Source organism: Eschrichtius robustus, chromosome 3 (assembly GCF_028021215.1).
Source record: "Eschrichtius robustus isolate mEscRob2 chromosome 3, mEscRob2.pri, whole genome shotgun sequence".
NCBI classification, from domain to species: Eukaryota; Metazoa; Chordata; class Mammalia; order Artiodactyla; family Eschrichtiidae; genus Eschrichtius; species Eschrichtius robustus.
This window is the reverse complement of record NC_090826.1, coordinates 36,112,598-36,124,931: the sequence shown is the minus strand read 5'-3', so window position 1 is coordinate 36,124,931 and position 12,334 is coordinate 36,112,598. Positions and strand designations below refer to the sequence as shown.

The window sequence follows — 12,334 nt, the reverse complement described above, 5'->3', positions numbered from 1 at the left end:
GAATGCACGTAGAATGCATTTTACATTCCCACCAGCAATGCAACAAGGATTCCAATTTCTCCACATCCTTGCCAATACCTGTTATTTTGTTTTTTGATAATAACCATCCTGATGAGTGTGAAGTGGTATTTCATTGTGGTTTTGGTCTGCATTTTCCTAATGATTAGTGATGTTGAGCATGTTTTCATGTGTTTATTAGTTATTTATATATCTCCTTTGGAGAAGTGTCTATGCAAATCCTTTGCCAATTTTTGAATCAGGTTTTTTAATTGTTGAGTTGTAGGAGTTCTTTATATATTCTGGAGAGCAATCCTTTATCAGATACATGATTTGTAAATATTTTTTCCCTTTCCATGGGTTGCCTTTTCATGATGTTGATGGTGTCCTTTGATGCAAAAAAGTTTCAACTTGAAGTCCAATTTGTCTATTTTTTCTTTTGTTGTCTGTGCTTTTGGTGTCATCCATGATTATTCTTGTTAGGAATTTATCAATTTTCTTAATTTTTTCAAAGAACCAAATATTGGTTTTGTTAATTTTCTCAATTGTTTGTTTTCTATTCCTTTGATTTCTGTTATATCTCCATCATTTATTTTCTTCTACTTACTCTGGATTAAATTTACCCTTCTTCTTTTAGCCTTTTAAGGTGGAAATGGAGATCACTATTTTGAAGACTTTCTTCTTTTCTAATGTAGTCATTTAAAGCTATAAGTTTTCTTCTAAGCATTGTTCTTGCTGTACCCAACAAATTTTACTATACAGTGTTTTCATAATCATTCAGTTTAAAATATTTTCTGTTTTCTCTTATGGCTTCTTATTTAATCTATAAGTTACTTAAGAGCTTGTTTAGTAGGCAAATATTTGAGGAGGCAACAACCTTTTTCTGTAAAGGCCAGATAATAAATATTTTAGACTTTGCAGGCCAGACAGTCTCTGTCACAACTATTCAATGTGTGGAGAAAAGGGAACCCTCTTGCACTGTTGGTGGGAATGTAAATTGGTACAGCCACTATGGAGAACAGTATGGAGGTTCTTTAAAAAACTAAAAACAGAGCTACCATATGATCCTGCAATCCTACTCCAAGGCATATATCCAGAGAAAACCATAATTCAAAAGGACACATGCACCCCAATGTTCATAGCAGCACTGCTTACAATGGCCAAGACGTGGAAGCACCCATTGACAAATGAATGGATAAAGAAGATGTGGTATATTTATACACTGGAATATACTCAGCCATGAAAAAGAATGAAATAATGCCATTTGCAGCAAAATGGATGGACCTAGAGATTATCATACTAAGTGAAGTAAGCCAGACAAAGACAAATAACATATGATATTGCTTATATGTGGAATCTGAAGAAAAACGATAACATGAACTTATGTACAAAACAGAAACAGACTCACAGACACAGAAAACAAACTTATGGTTACCAAAGGGGAAAGGGTGAGGGATAAATCAGGAGTTTGGGATTAACATATATACACTACAATATATAAAACAGATAAACAACAAGGACCTACTGTATAGCACAGGGAACTATACTCAATATTTTGTAATAACCTATAAGGGAAAAGAATCTGAAAAAATATATATATGTGTATATAATTGAATTACTTTGCCATACACATGAAACTAACACAACATTGTAAATCCACTATACTTCAATAAAAATAAATTTTTAAAATATTGCCATTGTAGCACAAAAGTAGCAATAGACAATATGTAAATGAACTGACATGGTTGTGTTCTGATAAAACTTTACAGAAACAGACAGCAGGCTGGATTTGGCCTGCAAGATTTAGTTTGCCTGTACCTGTAATTACTGTCTTATTATTATTGATTTCTGATTCAATTCCATCATAACCATAGAATGTACTCTGTAAGATTTCAATTTTTTAAAATGTATTAAGACTTACTTTATGGCCTAGTATCAACCTAAATGAACACTCTGTTTACACTTGAAAAGAATGCATGTCTGCCATTATTAGGTAAAGTGTTCCATAAATTTCAATTAGGTAGAAGTAGTTGATAGTGTTGCTTAGACCTCCAATAGCTGTACAGATTTTTTGACTTGTTTTATTAATTACTGAGAGACGGGGGTATTAATATATTTGAACATGATTGGGGAATCGTCCTTTTCTCCCTTTAGTCTTATTAGTTTCTGCTTAATGAGGTGTGATGCTCTGTTATTAGGTACATACATATTTATATATGTCTTCCTGGTGAATTGCTCCTTTTATCATTATGTAATGACCCTCTCTAATCTCTTGCAAACTCTTTGTCTTGAAGTATAATTTGCTGAAATTAATATAGCTGTGCCAACTTTCTTATGCTTATTATTTTCCATCCTTTACTTTGAACCTGTGTCTTTAAATTTAAAATATATGTCTCATATTAGGACATAGTTAGATTATGCTTCATTAACCATTCTGACAGTTTCTGCCTTTAACTGGAGTTTTAATCCATTCACATTTAAATGTAATTATTTATATAGTAAGGATGAAGTCAACTGTCTTATCATTTGTGTTCCATTTCTCCCTTCTGTTTTTTTCTTCTTATATGGCTGTTTTCTGGGGTTAACTGAATTTTTTTAGTGCTCCATTTTATTTCTTCTATTGATTTCTTAGATATAAACCTCTTTTCGTTATTTTTTTACTAGTTGTTCTACTAAGGAATACCACACCCTTCACTTATCAGAGTCTATACAGAGTCAATATAATACCTCTCTACATATGACATTTCATACTTCTGACTTTACCCTTTACTCACTTTATACGCAACATTCCTATTTCCCATTTCTTATTTCCTGTTCACAGATGTAATAATCTTACAACACTAAAATTCCATTTACTCACCCCCCACTCCTTATGCCAAGTGTTGTCCTATCTTTTATTTCACCACATGTTCTCAATGTCACTTTACAGGGTGACTATTTTTGCTTTAAGCAATTAGTTGTCTTTTAAGCAAACTACGGGGAGAAAGGAAAAAGAGTCTCTTATATTTGCCCACTATTTATCATGTCCAGTGATCTTCATTTGTTCCTGTAGATCCAAGTTTCCACCTGGTATCACTTCCCACTGGCCTAAAGGATATCCTTTAGCATTCTTTTGTTATACAGTTCTGCTAGCAACAAATTCTCTTAACTTTTCTTTATTTGAAAATGTCTTTATTTCATCCTCATTTCTGAAGAATATTTTCCTTACATAAAGAATTCTGGGACGACAGGTTTTTGGTATTTTTCTTTCAACATTTAAAGATCTTTCATTGTGTTCTGATCTTTATAGTGAAAGGTCAGTGGAATTTCTTACTCCCATATGTAATGTTTCCTTTTTTCTGTCTGCTTTCAAGATTTTCACTTTATTTTTATTTATTTTATTTTTGGCTGCGTCGGGTCTTCGTTGCTGCATGCAGGCTTTCTCTAGTTGTGGTGAGCAGGGGCAACTCTCCATTGCGGTGTGTGGGCTTCTCATTGCTGTGGCTTCTCTTGCTGCAGAGCATGAGCTCTGGGCACATGGGCTTCAGTAGTTGCAGCATGCGGGCCCTAGAGCATGCGGGCTTCAGTAGTCACAGCACGCAGGCTCAGTAGTTGTGGCTTGCGGGCTCTAGAGCGCAGGCTCAGTAGCTGTGGCGCACAGGCTTAGCTGCTCCACGGCATGTGGGATCTTCCCGGACCAGGGATCAAACCCGTGTCCTCTGCACTGGCAGGCGGATTCTTAACCACTGTGCCACCAGGGAAGTCCCCACTTTAATTTTAGATTTCAGAAGTTTGACTGTGATGTAACTAGATTTCCTCTCTCCCCCAAAATGTATCCTTCTTAAGAGTTTGCTGAGCTTCTTAGATCTGTAAGTTAAGTTGTTTCCACCAAATTTAGGAAGTTTTCAGCCATTATTTCTTCAAAAATTTTTCTGCCCAATTCTCATATATATTAGAAAATTTTATATTGTCCCACAGGTCCCTGAGGCTCTGTTCATTTTTCTTCAATATTTTCTTCTTTCTGTGGTTCAGACTGGATAATTTCTATTGCACTCTCTTCAAGTTCATTGACTTCTTCTGTTTTATCCAGTCTACTGTTAAATGAAATACTCATTTCTGTTCCTATACTTTTCAGTTCTAGAATTTGCATTTGGTTCTTCTTTATAGTTTCTACTTATCTGCTAAGACTACTTACTGTTCACTGTATTTCTTTTCATTCTTCAGATTATCCATAATAGCTACTTTGTCTGCTAAGTCCAATATCTGGGCCATCTTACCAAGACTTGGGGTTTTTTCCTTGAATATAGATTGCATTTTTCCTGTTTGTTTGTATGTAACTTCTTATTGAACACTGGACACTGTGGATATTACATGTAGAAACTATGAGTACTATTATCTTCCTCTGAAGAGTGTTGATTTGCATTTTAATAGGCAGTTCAAGCACTTCCCTGGCGGTCCAGTGGTTAGGACTCCACACTTCCACTGCAGGGGGCATGGGTTCGATCCCTGGTTGAGGAACTAAGATCCCACATGCCACATGGTGTGGCCAAAAAAAAAAAAAGAGGCAGTTCAATTACTGCCTGACCACCCTAAACTTATGTAGCCATGATTTTATGCTACGTTTAGTGTAGATCTGAGGAAAGTCCATGGTGTTTCAGACTTCTCTAACTTGATGGGACTCATCTACTTAAGACTTAGCAATATGCATTTAAGGTTCCTCCACATCTTCTCATGCCTTCGATAGTTCATTTCTTGTTAGTGCTTAATAACATTCCATTGTCTGGATGTACTACAGTTTAGTTATCCATTCAACTATCGAAGGACATCTTGGTTGCTCCCAAGTTTGGCAGTTATGAATAAAACATCATAAACATCCAAGTATAGGTTTTGGACACAGTTTTCAATTCATTTGGATAAATACCAAGGAATGTGATTGCTGGATCACAGAGTAAGAGTACATTTCGTTTTGTAAGAAACTGCTAAACTGTCTTCCAGAGTAGCTGTACCATTTTGCATTCCCACCAGCAATGAATGAGAGTTCTTGTTGCTCCACAACCTTGCCAGCATTTTGGCATTATCAGTGTTCCAGATTTTGGCCATTCTAATAGGTATGTAGTGATATCTCATTGTTACTTTAATTTGCATTTCCCTGATGACATATGACATAGAGCATCTTTTCATGTGCTTACTTTCCATCTGTATACATTCTTTGGTGAGGTCTTTGGTGCATTTTTAAATTGGGTTACCTGTGTTCTTATTGTTGAGTTTTAAGAGTTCATATACTTTGAATAACAATCCTTTATCAGATGTGTCATTTACAAATATTTTCTCCCAAGCTGTAGCTTGTTTTTTCATTCTCTGCACAGAGCAGAAGCTTTTAATTTTAATGAAGTCCAGTTTTTTAGTGCTTTCTTTCATGAACTGTGCCTTTGGTGTTGTATCTAAAAAGTCATCACCAAATCCAAGGTCATCTAGATTTTCTCCTCTATCTTCTAAAAATTTTATAGTTTTATGTTTTACATTTAGATCTGTGATCCATTTTGAGTTAATTTTTGTGAAAGGTATAAGGTCTGTCTAGATTTGTTCTTCCTTTTGTTTTTGTTTTTTCGGTATATGGATGTCCAGTTGTTCCAGCACCACTTTGTTAAAAAGACTCTCTTTTCTCTATTGTCTTGCTTTTGCTCCTTTGTCAGATATCAGTAGACTATATGTGGGTCTATTTCTGGGCTCTCTATCAATGTTCCACTGATCTATTTGTCTAGTCTTTTGCCAATACCACACTATCTTGATTACTGTAGCTTTATAGTAAGTCTTAAAGTCAGGTAATGCCAGTCCTCCAACTTTGTTGTTTTTGTATAAAATCGTGTTGGCTATTCTGGGTCTTTTGCCTCTTCATATAAACACTAGGATCGGTTAGTATTCACAAAATAACCTGCTTGGATTTTAACTGAAATTGCCTTGAATCTATAAATCAAGTTGGGAAGAACTGACATCTTGACAATATTGAATCTCCCTGTCCATGAAAATGGAATCTCTCTCAATTTATTTAGTTCTTTTTTTATGTTGTTCATCAAAGTTATAAAGTTTTCCTCATATAGATCTTGCACATACTTTATAATATTTATACCTAAGTATTTTATTTTGGGTACTGTGCTTTTTTTTTAATATAGTTTTTTTTTTTTTTTTTTGGCTGCTTTGGGTTTTCGTTGTTGCGCGTGGGCTTTCTCTAGTTGCAGTGAGCGGAGGCTACTCTTCATTGCAGTGTGCAGGCTTCTCTCATTGTGGTGGCTTCTCGTTGCAGAGCACAGGCTCTAGGCGCACGGGCTTCAGTAGTTGCAGCACACAGTCTCAGTACTTGCGGCACATGCGCCCTAGAGCACGTGGGCTCAGTAGTTGCAGCACACGGGCTCTAGGGTGCATGGGCTTCAGTAGTTGTGGCGCACGGGCTTAGTTGCTCTGCGGCATGTGGAATCTTCCCGGACCAGGGCTCGAACCCATGTCCCCTGCATTGGCAGGCAGATTCTTAACCAGTGCACCACCAGGGAAGTCCCTTTGGTACTGTGTTCTTAATTTCAAATTCCACTTGTTCACTGATGGCTTATAGGAAAGTGATTGACTTTTGTATATTCATCTTGTATCCTGCATCCTCCCTATAACTGCTTACTAGTTCCAGGAGTTTTTTTTGTCAATTCTTTTGGATTTTCTACATAGACAATTATGTCATGTGTGAACAAAGACAGTTTTATTTCTTCCTTCCCTATCTGTATAGCTTTTATTTCCTTTTCTTGTTTTACTGCACTAGCTAAGACTTCCAGTACAAAGGTGAAAAGGAGTGGTGAGAGGGGACATCATCGCCTCATTCCTGATCTTAGTGGAAAAGCGTCTATTTTCTCACCATTAAGTATGATGTTAGTTGTAGGTTTTTGTAGATATGCTTTATCAAGTTGAGGAAATTTCCTTCTAATCCTAGTTTACTGAAAATTTTTATCATGACTTGGTATTGGATTTTTATCAAATACCCTTCCTACATCTATTGATATGATCATGTGATTTTTCTTCCTTAGCTTGTTGATGTGATGTATTACACTAATTGATTTTCAAATGCTGAACCAGCTTTGCATATCTGGGATTAATCCCACAACCATGGTGTATAATTATTTTTATAGACTACTGGATGTGATATGCTAATATTTTATTGAGGAATTTTACATGTATGTTCATGAGAGATATTGGTCTGTAGTTTTTTTGTTCTATTTTTTTGTTTCTTGTAATGTCTTTGTCTGGTTTTCGTATTAGAGTAGTGCTGGCCTCACGGAATGAGTTAGCAAATATTCCCTCTGCTTCTATCCTCTGAAAGAGATGACAGAGAATTGGCTTAATTTCCTTCTTAAAATTTGGTAGAATTCACCAGTGAACCCATGTTGGCCTGGTGCTTTCTGTTTTGGAAGGTATTGATTATTGATTCAATTTCTTTAATAGATATAGGCCTATTTGGATTGTCAATTTCTTCTTGTGTAAGTTTTGGCAAATTGTGTCTTTCAAAGAATCGCTCCATCTCGTCTAGGTTATCAAATTTGTGGACATAGAGTTGTTCAGAGTATTTGTTTATAATCCTTTTAACACCCATTAAATCAGTAGTGATGATCCCACTTTCATTTGTGATACTAGTAATTTGTGTCATCTCTCTTTTTTTCTTTGTTAGCCTGGTTAGAAGGTGATTGATTTATTGATCTTTTCAAAGAAACTGCTTTGGGTTTCACTGATTTTCTCTATTGTTCTGCTGTTTCAATTTCACTGATTTCTGCTCTAATCCTTATTATTTCTTTTCTTCCGTGTGCTTTGGATTTAATTTGCTCTTCTTTTTCTAGTTTCCTAAGGCAGAAACTTAGATTATTGATTTTAGATCTTTCTTCTTTTCTGATATATGCCTTCAATGCTATAAATTTCCCTCTATTTTTGCTGCATCCCACGATTTTTGATCAGTTTTGTTTTCATTTTCATTTAGTTAAAAATGTTAAAAAATATCTCCTATATTTCTTCTTTGACCCATGTGTTACTTAGAAGTGTGTTGTTTAATCTTCATGCATTTTAAGATTTTCTAGTTATCTTTCTTTTATTGATTTCTAGCTTAATTCTTTTGTGGCCTGAATATAATTTCTATTCTTGTAAATTTGTTAAGATGTGTTTTATGGAAAAAGAATGATACTGCCATTTGTAGCAACATGATGGACCTAGAGATTATCATATGAAGTGAAGTATGTCAGACAGAGAAAGACAAATATCATATGATATCACTTATATGTGGAATCTAAAATATGATACAAATGAACTTATTGACAAAACAGAGACAGACTCATAGATGTAGAAAAAAAACTTATGATTACCAAAGGTGAAAGGGGGGGATAAATTAGGAGATTGGGATTAACATATACACACTACTATATATAAAATAGATAACTAATAAGGACCTACTGTATAGCACAGGGAACTGTACTTAATACTCTGTAATAACCTATATGGGAAAAGAATCTAAAAAAGAATGGATATATATATATGTATAACTGATTCACTTTGCTGTATACCTGAAACTAACACAACATTGTAAATCAACTATATCCAATAAAAATAAAATAAATTAAATAAAATATGATACAAATGAACTTACTGACAAAACAGAAACAGACTCACAGACATAGAAAACAAACTTATGGTTACTAAAGGGAAAAGGGAAGGAGGGATAAATTAGGAGTCTGGTATTAGCAGGTACAAACTACTATATATAAAATAGATAAACAACAAGGTCCTACTGTATAGCATAGGGAACTGTATTCAATATCGTGTAATAAACTATAATGGAATATATATGTCTGTGTGTGTGTATATATACATAAAACTGAATCACTCTGCTGTACACCAGAAACGAACACAACATTGGAAATTAACCATACTTCAGGAGAAAAAAAAATGTGTTTTATTGCCCAGAATGTGGTCTATCTTGAATGTTGCATGAGCTTGAGAAGAAATGTGTATTCTGTTGTTGTTAAGTGAAGCAGTCTATAGGTGTCAATTATATCCAGTTGATTGATGGTGTTAATTGAGTTCAATTAGGTTCTTACTGATTTCCTGCCTGCTGGATCTGTCAATTTCTGACAAAGAGGTGTCTCCAACTACGATAGTGGATTCATCTAGTTCTCTTTACAATTTTATAATTTTCGCTTCACATAGTCTGAGGCTCTATTGTTAGGTATATACACATTAAGAATTTTTATGTCTTCTTGGAGAACTGACCCCTTTATCATTATGTAATGCCTTCTTTATCAGTGATAACTTTACTTGCTTTGAAGCCTGCTTTGTCTGAAATTAATACAGCTACTCCTACTTTCTGTTGACTAGTGTTACCATAGTATATTTTTCTCCATTTACTTTTAATTTATATGTGTCTTTATAATTAAAATGGGTTTCCTGTAGACAACAGACAGTTGAGTCTTGTTTTCTGATCCAATCTCTGTCTTTTAATTGGTGCATTTAGACCACTGATGTTCAAAGTGATTACTGATATATCTGGAGTAATACGTACCATATTCATTACTGTTTTCTATTTGTTGCCCTTATTCTTTGTGCCTCTTTTTACCTTCTACTCTTTTTATGCCTTTTGTGGTTTTATTTGAGCATTTTATGATTCCACTTTCCTTCCTTTTTCAGCATACTGGTTATACTTTTTAAACTTTTCTTAGTGGTTGCCCTGTATTCACCTCTCTCTCCAGCCTTGCTGGCAGCGGTTTGCCTGTGTGCTCCCCTCTCTTACAGAGCAAAGAAGAGTTGAATTTTCAGTCTGTTTGTGTTTCACTTGTTAGGTCACAGTGGCAACTTCCAAGCTCCTAAACATGCAGAACAGGAAACCTCAAGCTACAGAACTTTTTAAAATACATTGATAACTAGACCAATCTCATACAGGAAGCCTTTAGGTTAAGCATTTGACTCAAGTCCTGGCAATCTGACTAAGCCTTGGCCATGTGTAGCTCTAAACTGCTCAAAACAAAACAGTTTGCATCCTTCTACAACATGCCTTGGGATTAATTAAATCTTAAAATTTTCTAGTTGGAAGGGATTCCACACTCTAGCATGGCATTTCACACAGACCTCTCTTTTAGAACATGACATATTATAATAGTTGTTTTATTTCTTTCTCACGTTATTATAGGCTGAGAGCATAAAGTCTATATTCATCTTATATCCAGTTTACACAGTACAGTTTGTAGGCCATAATATGAACATAAGGCTTATTGAATGAATAATTTAATAATAAAAAACTCTAGACTCCTCTTCTTCCCCCCACCACCATGAAGGAATTCCAATAGTTAATCTTGGTTAAGTCATAAATAGTATAAAAATTAAGGAAAAATAATGCTAAAGACATTTATTTTTCAAGCTTGGAAATGCCCTCTAAGCTCTGCAGATGAGAGACATACAAACCCTTGATCACTGAGCCTCTCTGAAGCCTCAGTTTCTACATCTGTAAAAGAGCATAATAGTAATCAATATAAACTATGAGATTATGAATATAAAGCTCCCATGTTACAATACAGACATATAGTAGACACTCAACAAATTATTATTTTCATTTCATTATTATCGGCATCATCATCAATACTGTTAAACCAACACCTAAATTTCAGTACACAGCAGTCATCTGGTTTGGAAGCTCCTTCAGCCTGACCTTGTTTATTGAGTAAAGGTAAACAAGGTAAAAGTAAAGGTAAACCCTGACCTGGTAAGCCATCAGGGTTGGACATTATTCTCTGATATTACAGCACAGAAATAATATGCTATAGTAAGAAGGTCTAAACAACCTATTCAAAGTCAAATATCTGAAAGACTTGAGAGTCAGAACAACAAAAAAGATGCGGATAGTGGTTAGTCAGCTAACAACTAACTCAAAGGACAGCAGATAACTATTAACAAACTACGGAAGCCTACAGAACATGAACAGCACCTGTCACCTTCAACCGGATAAACCCCTTTGTCACCTGGAGGACTTTTTCTCTTTCTCTTTCCCTTCCCCTTATTTTCCTTCCCTTTTCTTTATCCACCTCCATCCTGATACTCTCTACTATTTCTTCTCTGAGTCTCTCTCTTCTCTCTTTTTACCAACTACAATACAGAATTAAACCTTATCCTTAGTATTTATTATACTTTTCAGTAAAATAACGAACATAGGTTTTAAAGAAAGAAAATCAGGACTCAATTCCAGTTCTAATAATTAGCTATGTAACTTGGGTAAATTAATTAAACTAAATACTTCAGTTTGCTCAAATGGAAAACAGGGATAATAATAGCATCTTCACATGGTTATAGTAAGAAGTAAATTAAATTTGTAAATTATCTAGCCTAAAACCTGACACACACAGGTGTTCCATAAAGTTAATGTTTTTCTCAATTTCTCTAGGAAAAAATTATCTAATCCTTGATTATGTCTTCCACAGTAGCTCCTTACAGAAAAGGAGACCCCCCCCTTCCTTGTACATATTTCCACCTTTTTTATGAATACAGATGAATCCATCCATTACAGATATGGACAATGTCTCTAACTACAGAATTTTACACTGCACTGATATAAACACCCCTTACTCTGGGTCATCTCCTTGATTTTAAAAATAAATTGGAACAGAAAAATATAAATAAACCCTGGAAGCACAAAGTAATTAGTGATAATTATAAGCTATGCATTTAAGAGGCACTTAAACATTACATATAAAACAATATATGAAAGATATAACACTATACTTTTTAAATTGGCTTGAAACTGCTTCAGTAGTTTGGGCCATGTGAGAAAATAATGAACTACTTCATAGGAACAGTTCCCACGTTAAGGAGTCAATACAGTATTAGGCCAATTGCCAGTTGCCTCTTCCAACTCATTCTAACTCAGTTTAACCTCTTATCTAGAGCCTGACTCTATTCTCAAGTGAATTCCACACTGGCATCCAGTAGGTGTTTGTAAAAATAAAACTATTTTAGAGAAGAGGCATTAGGAGTCAGAACAGACTACCCAAATTTTCCTGCACCCAGCTCAGACAGCCATCAGACAAAAGAATCAAAAGGAAAGCTACGTGTCGTCACCGTGTGACACCTGAAGCTACAGCCAAGAAGACAGTGTGCAGAGCCTGGTGCAGCTCAGTGCAAGCTCTTCAACTGCAAACCCCAAACCACAGCACAGGCAACGCCAGGTTAACAGGAACCAAGTTGGTGTTGGGGGAGGGGGTCAGGAAGCCCTACAGAAAACAGTGTATCACATGAGAATGACTACAAATGGGAGAAAGGGATTAGGAGTTACTGGTAGGGGAAAAGTCATTATTCT

General features: G+C 35.3%; 1 protein-coding gene across 4 annotated transcripts in view; it reads right to left on the bottom strand.

The window, feature by feature from the left end:
* ST3GAL3 (ST3 beta-galactoside alpha-2,3-sialyltransferase 3) overlaps nt 1-12,334 on the bottom strand; it is a 236,181-nt gene that overhangs the window by 195,901 nt on the left and 27,946 nt on the right. The gene's annotated exons all lie outside the window — the stretch shown is intronic.